At 43.2% G+C, this 14,938-nt stretch overlaps 1 protein-coding gene across 2 annotated transcripts in view; it reads left to right on the top strand.

Moving 5' to 3' along the window:
* The first annotated feature begins 1,003 nt into the window (after positions 1–1,003).
* The window catches only part of ACKR3 (atypical chemokine receptor 3), a 116,542-nt gene continuing 102,607 nt past the window's right edge, over positions 1,004–14,938 (top strand). The window contains exon 1 of one of the 2 annotated variants that reach the window (XM_033946441.1): positions 1,004–1,141. The gene's annotated coding sequence lies outside the window, so the exon portion shown is untranslated. The remainder of the gene's footprint in view (positions 1,142–14,938) is intronic. The other variant, XM_033946440.1, reaches the window with a different exon arrangement.

Below are 14,938 nucleotides of genomic sequence, written 5' to 3'. Positions count from 1 at the left end.
AGGCAGCCGGCTAAGCAGACATATCAGCCGTAGGACCAGAAACAAGTGACCAATCGAGTAACCAGTGGTCAAGAGACCTTCAAGTCCCTGTTCGGAAGCCAAATGAAAGGTCACTTGGACACACAAAGTCAGAGGCGTGAAGAAGTACAAGTTTTATTCACAGCATGCATGCTGGACCCCTGAGCTCCAAGCTGGCTCAGAAGTGCCGAAACCAGGAAGTTACAGAGATATTTATTCATTTTTCTGGCTATACAACTGAATTCTAGAAAAAGCTTTTCACGTGTTACTTTTCTTAACACTCATTGGTTCTAAGCTCACACTAGCAGGTCACTAGCAGGACACCTATCTAACTCTAACAGTTAAATGTACAGAAGGGCAGGGTACATCATGGCTCAAACTCTTATCTATTCAGCTTACAATGTGGTAAGGTAGGGACATACATTTTAGGCAGATGCAGTCAATAGATTATACACTGTTTTCAGCTATGTAGGCCAGAGCAATATTTTAAACAACAGTTAACCATTTCATGACCCTACAGTGACAGTGCATAGAAGCAACTGGAAACTGGGTGGTCCAAATGTTCCTTATCTGATGGCATTACATATGATTTTGCACCATCTTTTTGTAGTCACATAAGAGGGAGAAATACTTTAAACTGGAACACAAAATCTGTGGAGTAAATGATTTTGCAAAAAAGAAGTTGTACGAGATTAAGCATAAACATAACATATACAGGCACCATTCTCAATATTCTCAGCTCAGAAATACACAGAACTCAGTTTGGGATAATTCCTACATTCTGGCTCAGAGCAGTCTGTGTGCCCTAAACTCAGCCTCTTTCTGCCGTCTCTGTTTGTATACTAGAGGCTCAGGTTTCCTGGGGAGGAGGTGAGTACGGAATTTCACTAGGCTGAAAAACAAGCTCTTCTCTTTTTCCACCCCTTCCGTGTATTTTTGGCAGGGATTGATTCGCACAGCTGCCACCTAGAGGATCCCCAGTGCAGGCCTTATATAACCACGGAGAGGCGGCAAGGCAGAGCTTACACAGTGTGTGGGAAGGGACCTGAATGAGTCGGGACTCCGAGGTCTGAGGTTGAATACTGAACGTGGCTGGAAGGGAGAACTTTAAACCTCTGTAAGGGTAAGGAACAATCAGCGATAATGCTTCTGCCTCTGGGGGGAAGGGGATTCTGTGGGAAATGCTACTGAAAATGATAGTTTAAACAATACTTGGCAAACAACAACAAAAAAATCCCCTAACTACTGTCAGCACTGATGCAGTATTGAGAAGAAACCAGGTCAAATCCAAGTGCTGAGTGATGTGAACTCCTTCATTTCACTGGTCTGAAGCAGGCTACAAGAAGGAGGGTCGTGTTTCTTTGACAATTATAATTAAAATCCTGCGGACTAATTTAATTTTATAGCTTGTCAGAGTAAAGTATTCTGAATGCTAATCTCACTCTCCCTGACCCTAAGTATCAGTAGGGAGTTCTGAAATGGAGAATATTTTCTCGAAAAAGTAGGATTCCGATAAATGTGAATTTTTATCCCGGACGTATTCTCACCCTTTTCAAACGAATAAGACCTCTCTCTCGTTTTTAAACATAGAATAGCTTGCATGCAATATTGATCAATTGTGCTGCTATTTTAAATGTAATTCCTGGAGTTTTGTTCCAGTTTCTTTTATTTTTATGTGATCCGCCCTGAACTTCGAGGTATGTGGCGGAATACAAAATGTTGTGTTATGCAGTTTGTTGCTATCTTCTCGGCTTTCCAGCTCCTAGAAAAGAGATAACAATTTGTCTTTTCATATGTTGGTTTTCGTATGTAAGCTATTATAGCTAGTGTGTGTTGCTGCTAATTTACTGCAGTGATCCGTGACAGTGAGTCCTCGGATGAAACTTTGTGTTGCTTCTTCTTAGACTTCACTACACTGTACTTATCAGGATAATGTGCTACTTTTAAGATGTTCTCCACTGGGCCCTTTGGTAGTGCAGATCAAAAGTTTCTTTTCTGAAAATAGAGAACTGAGGAAAAACAGAATTCATATAAATTATGTTCATTCTATATGAGCATCTGAAATCTATTGATCTGATCAACCATTTTTATTTTAACTTATCAAATGCCCCCAAATATATGCAAAGAAAGATACAAAGTGGATGAAACAGATGCAGGGCCAGACCAACCACTAGGCAAATCTAGGTGGTTGTCTCTAGGGCAGCAGCTTCTTGGGAAGGGGTATGTGTTGGTGGGGTGGGGTGGGGCATCTAAAAGCAGCTATAGTCAAAGCAAAACAATGGGTTCTGACTGCCACACAAGAATTATGGATACACACTATAAGATGCATTTTTGTTGAATGTTTATATATAGTGATGGGGGGGGGGGAGGGTTGCAGGCTTGGGTCTTGAAAGTTAATGGGGGGTGCACAGTGCAGAACATTTGTTTAGACTAGGACTGATGAAAATAAATGGGGTGGGGGAGATTTCAGGTAGTTCAGAAGCAAGTGAACCTTTTTTTATATTTAGGTTGAGAAGGTTCTGGAACAAAGTGAAGAAACTTCCAAAGACGTATTTAAAAATAAATTTGATGTATTTATTAATAATGTTAGTAGATACAAAGATGTATAGAAATAATAATAAAAAAGGTGTCAGCTTTGTGGTCCTTGCCAGTTAAGGGGACCTAGTAATACAGCTTGGTATGCGCTAGTGCTGCCCGATTCAGGAAAAAAAATTTCGATTCGATTCAGCCTATTGAATTGGTTTTTCGATTCGATTCGATTTTCCTTCCCAATTGGGTGTTTTTTGTTTTTTTTTTCAAACATCCTGCTGGGTTTATTTTATAGCCTCTTCACCCCCTTTGCCTTCTAACCACACTGGCGCTGTGATGTAAACAAAATCAACAAACAAAAAAGACTTTTCCTCTCTCTGTTAAATCCTAGCTCACGTTTGTGGTCTAACACCAGCTCTGGCAGGATATACATTTCAAATCTGACAAATTGTAATCACAAAACAGAAAATAAAATTATTTTTCCTACCTTTTGTTGTTGGTCCCAGGCTCTGGTTGTCTTCTGATAACTTGCTTGCCAGGGTCTCCTTCTTTCTTCTTTCTCCGTGCTAACCATCCACCTGCCATCTCTGTCCTCTGGCATCTTTCCTTTTTTTTGTCTCCCTCCACAGATCCACCTTTTCTTAACTACCTTTTCATCCAGCATCTCTCCCTCCTTCCCCACCACCCCAGGGTCCACCATATCTTACTTTCTTTTCTCAAGTACCCTCCTATCCAGTATCTCTATCCCCCCTCCACACCATCCCTTGTGCCCAACTTCTCTCCCTTTTTGTTCCGTCCCTCCCTAAATCCCATTGTCCATCATCTCTCTTCTTCTCCTCTATTTTTAGACCCATTATTTCTTCCCCCAAAGTCCAGCATATGCACGTCTCTTTGAACTCCCCCTTCCCTCCCTCCGTGTACTTCTACACCAGGGCCTCCTCCCTTGAAGGTCTGTCCCCCCCTGAAGGCCTGCATGTTTCCCCCTAGAAGGCCTGCTCTCCCCTTGAAGGCCTGTCTCCTCCCCTTGAAGGCTTGTCCCCGCCTTAAAGGCCTGCATCCCACTCTTGAAGGCCTGCCTGTCTCCCCCCCTTGAAGGCCTGCCTGCCTGTTCCCCCTAAAGGCCTGTCCCCCCCCTGAAGGCCTGCCTGCCTGTCCCACCCCCCACACTGAAGGACTGCTCACCCCCCCCCCCCCCCCCCCGGAAGGCCTGCGAGTTCCCCCTGGCCTCCCACTGGTGTCTGGCTTCCCCCTAGCCTTCCCGCACCGTTTATCTTTGAAGAGCAGCCTGCACTGAAGATCGCGGTGTTAGCAATGTTTGCAAACAGCTTCGGAGCTGTTTCATCTGCCACGATCCTGCCTCTGACATCGGAGGAGGGGGTGGGACTGCGGTCTGCTAAATAGCTCTCTGTGTTTTTATTTTTGCTTTATTAAGCTCAAAATACATTTAATAAGGCACCATATAAACAGGGCACATTAAAACAGATATATTGCATGCAAAACCTTCTATTTATGTGGACAAATAACAATGCTATTTGCTAATTAGAGGAAAAGATCCATTAACTGAAGCACAGCACATAAAAAAACAGCTTTATGTTTCTTGCTAAAAAGCTACCCTTTTTTCTGACTAAACAGTGCTCCAATCAGCTCATTACTGAAAGCAAGGAAAGCACATGCCTCACTGCTATTTTGCTATGTCTGGGTGGCCAGTCCATCACAATGCTGGCCCCTCCCACATCTAAAAGGTCTTGTTCTGGACGTTTGGGACTTGGACGAATATTTGGATGTGAATATTATATAAAGATAGGGCACGGTGCAAGAAGCACAGCTTATGCACATCCCCAGATTTAGAAAAGGGTGCAAAAAAAACCGAATGAAAGACCCGGTATGGATAACCAATGAAGTGAAGAATGCGATAGGAGACAAGAAAAAAATCGTTCCGGAAATGCAAAAAGGACCAAACCAGGGAAAACTGGAAGGCACACAGAAACTGCCAAAAAGTATGTCATAGAGTGGTTAGGAGAGCGAAAAGGGATTATGAAGAAAGACTGGCCAGGGAGGCAAAAAATTTCAAATCATTCTTCAAATACGTTAAAGGGAAGCAACCAGTGAGGGAGGAAGTAGGACCGTTGGATGATGGAGACAGAAAGGGAGTGATAAAAGAAGAAAAAGAGGTAGCTGATAGGTTAAATAAGTTCTTCTCGTCAGTCTTCACAAGCGAGGATACATCCAGTGTACCAGAACCCGAAGAGATCTTCAATGGTGACCAAGAAGATAAACTGTCGACAATAGAGGTGAACCATGAGGATATCCTCCAACAGATAGATAGATTGAAAAGTGACAAATCACCAGGCCCGGACGGGATCCACCCAAGGGTACTAAAAGAACTAAGGAACGAAATAGCGGAAATACTCCAATGAGTTTGCAACCTATCCTTGAAAACTGGCGAGATCCCGGAGGACTGGAGGATAGCAAATGTTACACCTATCTTTAAAAAGGGATCGAGAGGAGACCCGGGAAACTACAGGCCGGTAAGTCTGACATCGGTTCTGGGCAAGATGATAGAAGCACTGATAAAGGACAGCATCTATGAGCACATTGACAAAAATGGGCTAATGAAAGTGAGCCAACATGGCTTCTGCAAAGGAAGATCGTGCCAAACAAACTTGCTGCACTTCTTTGAGGGGGTAAGCAGCCAGATGGACCAAGGGGAACCCGTAGACATCATTTATCTCGACTTCCAAAAAGCTTTTGACAAGGTGCCCCATGAGCGGCTACTTAAGAAGCTGTGGAACCATGGGGCGGAAGGGGACGTGCACAGATGGGTCAAGCACTGGTTGGCAGGCAGGAAGCAAAGGGTTGGAGTGAAGGGTCACGAGCGGAGTTCCGCAGGGGTCAGTACTCGGACCGCTGCTTTTCAAAGTATTTATAAATGACCTGGGACGAAGTGTGAAGTTATAAAATTTGCGGATGACACTAAACTCTGTAGCAGGGTTAGAACCGTGGAAGAATGTGAGGACCTACAAAGGGACCTGAATAAACTGGAAGAGTGGGTGAATAAATGGCAGATGAACTTCAATGTGGGAAATGCAAGGTCATGCATATAGGAAAGAAGAATCTGATGTTCAGCTACCAAATGGGGGGATTAGTACTAGAGGGAAGTAATCTTGAAAAAGACTTGGGTGTGCTGGTGGACATATCAATGAAGTCAACGGCACAATGCACAGCAGCTTCAAAGAAGGCAAACAGAATGTTGGGTATTATTAAGAAGGGTATTACAACCAGAACGAAGGAAGTCATCATGTCGCTGTATCGCGCGATGGTGCGACCGCATCTGGAATACTGTGTCCAATATTGGTCGCCGTACCTAAAGAAGGACATGGAGATACTTGAGAGGGTTCAGAGAAGAGCGACAAGAATGATAAAAGGTATGGAAAACCTTTCATACGCTGAGAGGCTAGAAAGGCTGGGGCTCTTCACCCTGGAAAAGCGGAGACTCAGAGGAGACATGATAGAGACTTACAAGATCATGAAGGCCATAGAAAATAGAGAATGACACGGTGGCGGGTTACCCGCGGCTAGCCGCATTTAACCGCGGGTAGCCTGCCGAAACGGGGAAGAAAAAGTAGTGGCCTCTGCGGGACGGGGACAAGGCCATTCACCGCCCCGTGGAGCGGTGAATGGACTTGTCCCTGCAGTGAGGCAATCAAGGTCACGCGGTCCCCGACATTTCCCTCCCTCCTCCTTACCGCCGGTTGAATTTCTGCCGGTCCGCACGAAAAAAAAAAAAAAGCCTCCTTCCTTTTCCCCTGCTCTTACCGCCATGCTCATGCTGCAGCTACTAAAGCCGACAGGAAGTCTTTCCGACGTCAATTCTGACGTCGGAGAGGACGTTCTGGGCCAGCCAATCGCTGCCTGGCTGGCCCAGAACGTCCTCTCCGACTTCAGAATTGAGTCGGAAAGACTTCCTGTCGGCTTTAGTAGCTGCAGCATGAGCATGGCGGTAAGAGCAGGGGAAAAGGAAGCAGGTTTTTGTTTTATTTTGAGCGGCAGGGAGGCAGCAGGCTGGCTTTGGCTAGGGAGAAAGGTAGGCAGGCAGGATTCGGGGGTGGGGGTGGGGGTGGGACAAAGTGTAGAAGGCAGTGAGAGGGACATAGGAAGGAGGCACTAGGGGCACTAAAGACATGGGAAGGAGGCACTGGGGGCACTAAAGACAGGAAGGGGCACTAAGGACATGGGAAGGAGATACTGGGCGCACTAAAGACAGGAAGGGGCACTAAGGACATGGGAAGGAGGCACTGGGGCACTAAGGACATGGGAAGGAGGCACTGGGGCACTAAAGACATGGGGAGGAGGCACTGGGGGCACTAAAGACAGGAAGGGGCACTAAGGACATGGGAAGGAGGCACTGGGGCACTAAAGACAGGAAGGAGCACTAAGGACATGGGAAGGAGGCACTGGGGGCACTAAAGGCATGGGAAGGAGGCACCGGGGGCACTAAGGACATAGGAAGGAAAGAGGGAGGGAATAGGAAGGGACAATTCTTGGGCCTGAGTGCAGAAATAAAAGAAAGGATACACAGACAGAAGGAAACGCAACCAGAGACTCATGAAATCAATCACCAGACAGCAAAGGTAGGAAAAATGATTTTATTTTCAATTTAGTGATCAAAATGTGTCAGTTTTGAGAAGTTATATCTGCTGTCTATATTTTGCACTATATTTGTCTATTTTTCTATAGTTACTGAGGTGACCGAGCTTGCGGAGATGGGGCGGAAACAGGGTTTTAAAATTTTAGTCCTAGTAGTTTGCCGGTCCACAAAATAATTCTTTTATTTCTGCCAGTTCACGGGTGTAAAAAGGTTGAAAAACACTGATGTAGAGTATGCCGGCTTTCTTTTTCGCCCAGCCGCACGCGTTCAAAAAGCCGCGCTTGCGCGGCTGCTCGAGTTGATCAATCTTCTCCTCTCTTACAACTTCCTGTTTCCGGCTGCATCAGAGGAAAATATTGAACAAATGAGCACCCACACGTGCGGCTGGGCGAAAAAGAAAGCCGGCATACTCTACATCTAAGGTGAGATGAAGGGAGGGAGATGGCGGAACACTGCAATCGGTCGGGTGTCTGCTGTTTTTGTATCACTGCCTGCCTGCGCTCACGTTCCAGATCCACCTGCATTTTTAGTGTGCACAATTGACCTGATTCGAGCTATAGGTGAACATGGGGGACACGTCATTGCAAGGGAGGACAAGTCAATTGATTTATTTTATGTTCTGTTTTTACTATAGGGCAGAGGCACTGAAACAGATTCTCAGTGCAGTAGTAGTAGTAGTGGTGGCAGGATTCTCTTCTGTCTTCATGGTGTTTCTCAGTACTGAGGCTTATATGGATGCTGCGGGGACGGTGACGGGGTGGTGAATGGGATGGCAGTGGCGGTGACGGGGCGGTGAAAGGGATGGCGGTGACGGTGATGGGGCGGTGAAGGGAACGGCGGTGACGGGGCGGTGCAGAGGATGGTGGGCCGGGGACGGTGCAGTGACGGGGACAGATTTTTTCCCCGTGTCATTCTCTAATAGAGAAGGTGGAAAGGGACAGATTCTTAAGCCTATTGGGAACTACCAGAACAAGGGGGCACTCAGAAAAATTGAAAGGGGACAGAATCAATGCTAGGAAATTTTTCTTCACTCAGAGGGTAGTGGACACCTGGAATGCGCTTCCGGAGAATGTAATAGGACAGAATACATTAAGAGGATTCAAAGAGGGATTGGACAAGTTCCTGAAGGATACGCGGATTGAGGGATATAGATAGAGACAGAGATAGGATGATGAAAGGGTATTGAAAGGTTTTAGACAAAGGATCACTTACAGGCCATGGACCTGATGGGCCGCCACGTGAGCGGACTGCTGGGCGCGATGGACCCCTGGTCTGACCCAGCGGAGGCAACTTCTTATGTTCTTATTGGCGGTCTGGACGATTAAATGCCTGGACATACAGATAGTTGATTTAAAAAAAAAAAAAAAAAAATTGGATGTACTTTTCGAGAATGGACATTTTGGCACTGTTTACTTTAGGTAACTAGCACCCCACGTTGAAATTGGACTTAGATGTTTCTATTGATTATGCCCCTCCATGTGTCTAATACCAATCTGATTGATATACAGTTTGTAGGTTACAGTTTTGTCACAGTCAACCTTACAGTGCAAGTTTTTCTTTTTTTCTTTATAAATCTTTATTCATTTTTTAAACTCACAATAAGTATAACACAAGTACAAGTTTTTCAGTACAAGTTGTTGTTCTAGCTTGACACACACTAGTGATATAATACCAATATGCATAATATACAATTTGCAGATTAAATTTCCATTGTTACCATAGAAGAATTTCAATTCAAGTTTTTACCCTATTGTGACACATACCCAGGATCTAGAACCCATGTACAGTTCTTTAATCCATCGGTTATGGTTAGTAGAATTAGGTGAAAAGGTATGTTTTAATTGCTTTCCTAAAGTTGAGGAGACCTTCAAGAGATCTGATCTACAGGGGCAGTCGATTCCAGTGGCTCGGTATGAAGTGGAATTAGGCATGTATGGCATTTTCAAGTTATAGGGCACGGCCAGGGGGCATTTTGAGGCAAATTTCATCCTGTGAGCAGAGGGACCTGTTCGACATATACAGAGGAAGCTTGGCCATCATGTAGCCCGGTGCCATGTCATGCAAGGATCTGAATGCTAGCATCAGGCCCTTGAAGACACAGCGTTTGGCCACGGGTAGTCAATGAGCCAATGTTAGAACCTGGGAGACAGGGTCACAGGCACGGAGGTTTTTTAGAAGTTTGATCGCCGCGTTTTGTACACATTGGAGACGATGTATGTTCTTTTACATTAGACCGTTGAATAGCACATTACAGTAATCCATGCGAGAGAGTACTAAGGCATAGAATAGTTGGGTGAAGTCAAATTCTGAGAAGTAGATCCTTATTTTTTTGAGTTGTAGATAGTAGAATAATGAGGATACTACCTAAGATATATGATTGGAAAGTGATAGTTTGCCATCAAGGAGTATTCCTAAGCTGCGCACTTGGTCTTTCGCAGTTATGGTAGTTGAGTCCCAGCCCAGCAAGGGATAGAGGCGGTCACAGCGTTCTTTGAGGATCCAAAGGAGTTCTGTCTTGGAGACTTTAGTTGCAATTTGTTGACAGAAATCCAATTTCTGATTTCCGAAAGGCAGCTTAGGAGTTTCGTGATCTGGGTGTCATGGGTTTTTCTTAATGGTAGGTACAGTTGTATGTCATCCGCAAAAGAGTGGATCTGAATTTGGTATTTGTGGGCTATGTCTAGGACAGGTCTGACGTAGAGATCGAATAATAGGGGGGGGGATAGGAGAGCCCCCTGCGGAACACTGTATTTGATTGGTCTTGGTTTCAATAGTTGAGTTGAATGTCTCAATGTTAGCATTAACTTGCTGCAGAATGCAATAAAATGCATTTAAATGTCTGTTAATATAGTCAATATCTACTCTGTAACCATGCATAAAAAAATTTCTCATGTGAGTTTAATGTAGGAAACTTTTAACCAGATCTGGGGCAGTGTAGAAGGGTTAGTTGAAAGGAGAGATGTCTAGCAGCACTTCTTTTCTCCCTCCAACTGACTACCATACCCCAAACCTAGCTTAAAAATTCAGCACCCTCCTCCTGATCTTATTGACCCGACCCCCCCCCCCCCCTTTTCCCAAACATTGCAAAAATGTTCTGGCTTCTTGAATCGATTGATAATCACATATAACCCAACAAGAGCATTAAGATCAAACTCTCAAAATCTTCTAGTTGTCCCTTCCCTACGTCATCTTTTCTACGACACTACATGTAAAACAAACTTTTCAGTTACAGCGCCTACCCTCTGTGAGGAGTCATCTTTAGATCAATTTAAATCCATCCTGAAAAGTTTTATGTTCAGAGATGCCTTCAATTTATAAACTTTTTCCTCTCCCTCCAAGTAGACAGATTACTCCCCTATTGTACTTGCCCTCATTGTTCACTTTCCTATCAAAAATTGTATTTCTCCCTCAGATACCTCATGTTTAAACTTGTTCCATCTTTAAAAAAAAAAAAATTCTTTATTCATTTTTAAAAGACAAATGGCCAATTCTACTGCTCCTCCCATCTCTCTCATCATCACCAAACAGTCATGACATCATGCATAATCTGCATTTAAATTAATCCAGTGAGCTGGAATTTCCATCTAGATATGGAATTTTCTCCTCCTATTTAAATGAAGAAAAAACTATTCACACAGTTCTATTACACTTGAAAAACCATTTCCATGTATCAAAATCATTTAAAACCAAAAACATTAAAACTCATCTTCATATAACCACAGAAAACAAATATAAAAATAAGAATAAAAACTGTTTTCACTGAGAAGATTAATCATTCAGTGCATAGTTGTTTCTTGATTTGCCAAAAATTCTTTGAGACTTTTTCAGGGTCCTCAAACTGATAAAATGTATCATTATAAGTAACCCTCACCAGCGCTGGGTAATAAAATCCATACTTAGCCCCAAGCTCTCTTAAAGGTTGCCTCAATTGCAGAAATTGCTTGCGCAGCTGTACTGTCTCTTTGGCAAAATCCGGTACAAACATTAGCTTTGAATCCTTATAAGCCAAGTTTTTTATTTCCTTTGCCATCTTTAAAAATTTCTAGAACATGCTGAAAGCGCAGCAAGCGCATAATAACTGGCCTGGGTTCTGCCTTCTTGACCGGTTCTCAAAATCCGTCATTTTCTTTACCATTTCTTTTAGGATCTTATGATCCTCTTTATAATCCTGCAGCACTTGTTCAATTTTTTTTTTACTCTGTCTTCAACCTTATCCATTCTTCTGTTAACCAAGTCCAACTTGTTATTCATAATCACCATCTCTTTCTTCATCTCAGTCAAAGTTAAACTGATGTTTCTTAGTTCTTCCATTACCTCAATCACATCCAAGGCATCCATTGGTAAAGGGGTCCCACTAGGGGTCTGTGGATCTTTTAACCTTTTTGTCTTTCCAGCAGACTTTGTAGGAATTTCCTGCAACTTCTGCTTGCTAGAAGCCATTAGTGTAGGATTTTACAGGTGAGTAGAAGAAAATTTATATCGCTGGAACCCAGTAAATGCTGCCCAAGAGGAGGGAGCTCAACAGCTAACCAGCCATTAATCATGTCTCCAAGTTTCGGAATCAAACTTGTTCCATCTTCTCAGTCTAATATCAAGAAATCTTGAATTTTACACTTTTTTATGTAAGCCGCTTTGATATTGATAAAGCGGGATATCAAATTTTTAATAAACTGGAATCTTGATTCCCTGCCTGACTCAAAACATCCTCACAATGTTAAAAAAAAAAAAAAAATGCCCTGGTGATATAGTGGACTCTTGACCCCCCTCTTTTGCAGCCCCTTCCTCTCCCCAAAAATACATGGTAGTCCAGCAGGACCCCCCATCTATCGCTAGTCTAGCTCATTCCCCCGCCCCTGTATCTAAAAGGAGGAAGGAACAATGCCCACTCATTCCTGTCTCCAGGCACTGCTATTTACAAAACGGTAGCACCCTGTCCCACCTGGTGCATCCTGGAAAGTACTGGGCAGTGCCTGTCTGCCATATAAGGCAAATGATGGGGCTCAGAAATAGGAGCAATTGGGTATCAATCGTGCCTCCTTCAGTGTACTGGGGCTGGAGGGGTGAGAAATCAAGTGTATGTGTTTGGGGTTGGAGTTGCAAGATATCAGGGGTATGTTAGGGTAAGGGGCTAACACATTCTGCAGCATGCTTGTGTGCTTTTTTAAATGTCAACTTTCATGTTAGTATCTATGCCAATCACTGCTCAGGCACTGACGGGAAGGTTGACATTTTGTGCTGCCACAGATTACTGCTGTAATTATAACATTGAACTAGAAAAAACCTCCCAAACCCCAAGAGAGGAAAATGACTGGGGGAAGGAGACAAAGACCAACAGAACATTCAATCAACTATATTGAAAATTAATGAATGCTTAAGCGGGAGAGCCCTCAGTCACACAGCCACCACTGGGAGACCCCAGGGAAAAGCTGACGTGAATTTACACCCAGAAGAGTGTTAACTGCGAAACATCCCCGGGCTCTCTCCGCATAATAAGTGAATAAATAAAGTGCAACAATAACGTGCAGTATGTGTGAAAAAATGTAATTAAATAAAAAAACACCAATGAATTAAGTTGAAATTTGTCTCTGTCTCCCAATCATGGGGCCAAAAGGAAAATGAGTGTCCAAATCTAACCAAGCTGAACACAAACTAGAAGAACTTAGCTTCTCCGTGTGTAGGCAGTCAGCAAAAGATGGCTTCGTCCTACGGGACTCCGTTTCGGGGGTGCACACCCCCTTCTTCAGGAACTCGACTGCGCTGGGTCTTTCAATTTCTCCAACACAGCTTGGAAAGCGAGGTAGAAAAAGGCACTCAACTGGAGAGGACGCCTCCAATTTAAACTGCAGACACAAATGTAATTGGTTAGAAAAGTCAGCTGACTGAACAGTGTAGGCATCTTGCCTCAGAGATTTTTTTTTTTTTTTTTACTGCTGCCTACAATTGGGATGCTTGTTTGCAGAATCAGGCCCAAAATGTATTCTTTTGGGATGGGGGCAGTCGGAGGCTCCTACTTTTTACCTTATGGAGAAATTAAGTGTTTTATATATAGACATTAAAAGAGGGTCACCTAAGAAGTGGTCTCCAGTTCATATGGGAAGGATAATCACATCATTTATGATAATGGATTTCTTTGAGAGATTCGGGGGAGGGGACGACTATGGGTTTATAATGTTTTTGTATAATTAGACCACAGTGAAGGAACAATATGGGAGGTTTATTGTTTGTCAGTTTGACTTGTTAGGATTATACTATAGAAATATGTACACTTCTCCCTCCGTATCCATGTGGTTAGGGGCAGAGCCGGCCCATGAATATTAAAAAAACCACAAATAATATTTGAGCCGGTTCTGCCCCTAACCCCCGCTTCCTCCCGGCTATTTTAAGCCCTGTAAGCCCCCCTTTAAGCCTTACCTGGTGGTCTAGCGGGTTTTCGGGCAGGAGTGATCTTCCCACTGCCCCATGCAGATCGCTCACAGGAAATGGCTGCCTTGAGCTCCCATCGTCTCTCAAGACTACGACATTGAGAGGCATCGAGGCTCTGATACAAACTAAAGCCCCAGCATTCATAGACAGACTTCTGATTCCATATGATCCCCCGAGAGCCCATAGATCAACTTCTCAACATACCCTTAATGTTCCTTCGTTGAGGATAATTGGTACTCGTCGTACCTTTATATTTTCAGTGACTGCACCAATGATCTAGAATTCTCTTCCTATATATCTAATATCTGAACAAAACCTGCAGAAGTTTAAAAGCAGTTTAAAATGTTTTCTTTTTAAAGACGCTTTTAACTGAATATTCGTTATGACCAGCATCTTTTAAGTTCCCCCCTCCCTATTGTGTTTCCATTTTATGTACCTTCTCTATATAAAAATTGTAGTTCTACCCCCCTTCCTATTGTTTCTTAATGACTTAAGAAGTCATGTACGTCAAGTTAGTCAACACTGTTTGGCCTCCTGTAACTTCTTAGATTTTTAATCTTATTGTAAAACGCTTTGTATCTTAGGATAAGCGTTTAATCAAATATTCAAATAAACTTGATAAACTTAATAAAACAAAGCTGTGAACAGCAGTTGGTAGGAGCAATTACGTGCTTTCTGGCCCCTGATAGAAGGAGGCATACGAAGCGAGTGTCAGAGCCTTGGTGGCACCTTTCACAAGAATGTGGAAAATAAAAGAAAATAGAATATAGAATAACTGGCAGATCATACTGGATTGAACTGTTGACATGTTAAGACTAGCGCAGGGACTCAGAACTAGTATTAGAGGGTTTAGAATTTTTACTAATTATGCTTGCTGGTTTGTGCATTAACTGCCTGTCTCACAATATTTAGTAATGAAGGAATGCTATTTGAGTATATTATTGGAACTTTATTTTTTGGTAAAGCCACAGTTTCCAGATTGAATTTTGTGAAAATAAATAAGGGTCATGGAGGTTTAATTTGTAGAGAAATATATTTCTCTCTCTCTCTCTCTCTCAGTATAGGAGGAGGGGGACTTAATATATTGCATTGTATTTGGGAACAAGAAAGTTTAATTTCTATTAATTTATTTTAATGAAATTTATATTTGTTAGGTTTTAATCTACATGATTGTAGATAGGATCAAACACTGGTTGGCTGGCAGGAAGCAGAGGGTTGGAGTAAAAGGCCAATACTCTGACTGGCAATGGGTCACGAGCGGAGTTCCACAAGGGTCAGTGCTGGGACCTCTACTGTTCAACATATTTATTAATGATCTGG

Source organism: Geotrypetes seraphini, chromosome 5, assembly GCF_902459505.1.
Source record: "Geotrypetes seraphini chromosome 5, aGeoSer1.1, whole genome shotgun sequence".
Lineage (NCBI taxonomy): Eukaryota > Metazoa > Chordata > Amphibia > Gymnophiona > Dermophiidae > Geotrypetes > Geotrypetes seraphini.
This window is presented reverse-complemented; position numbering and strand designations above follow the sequence as displayed.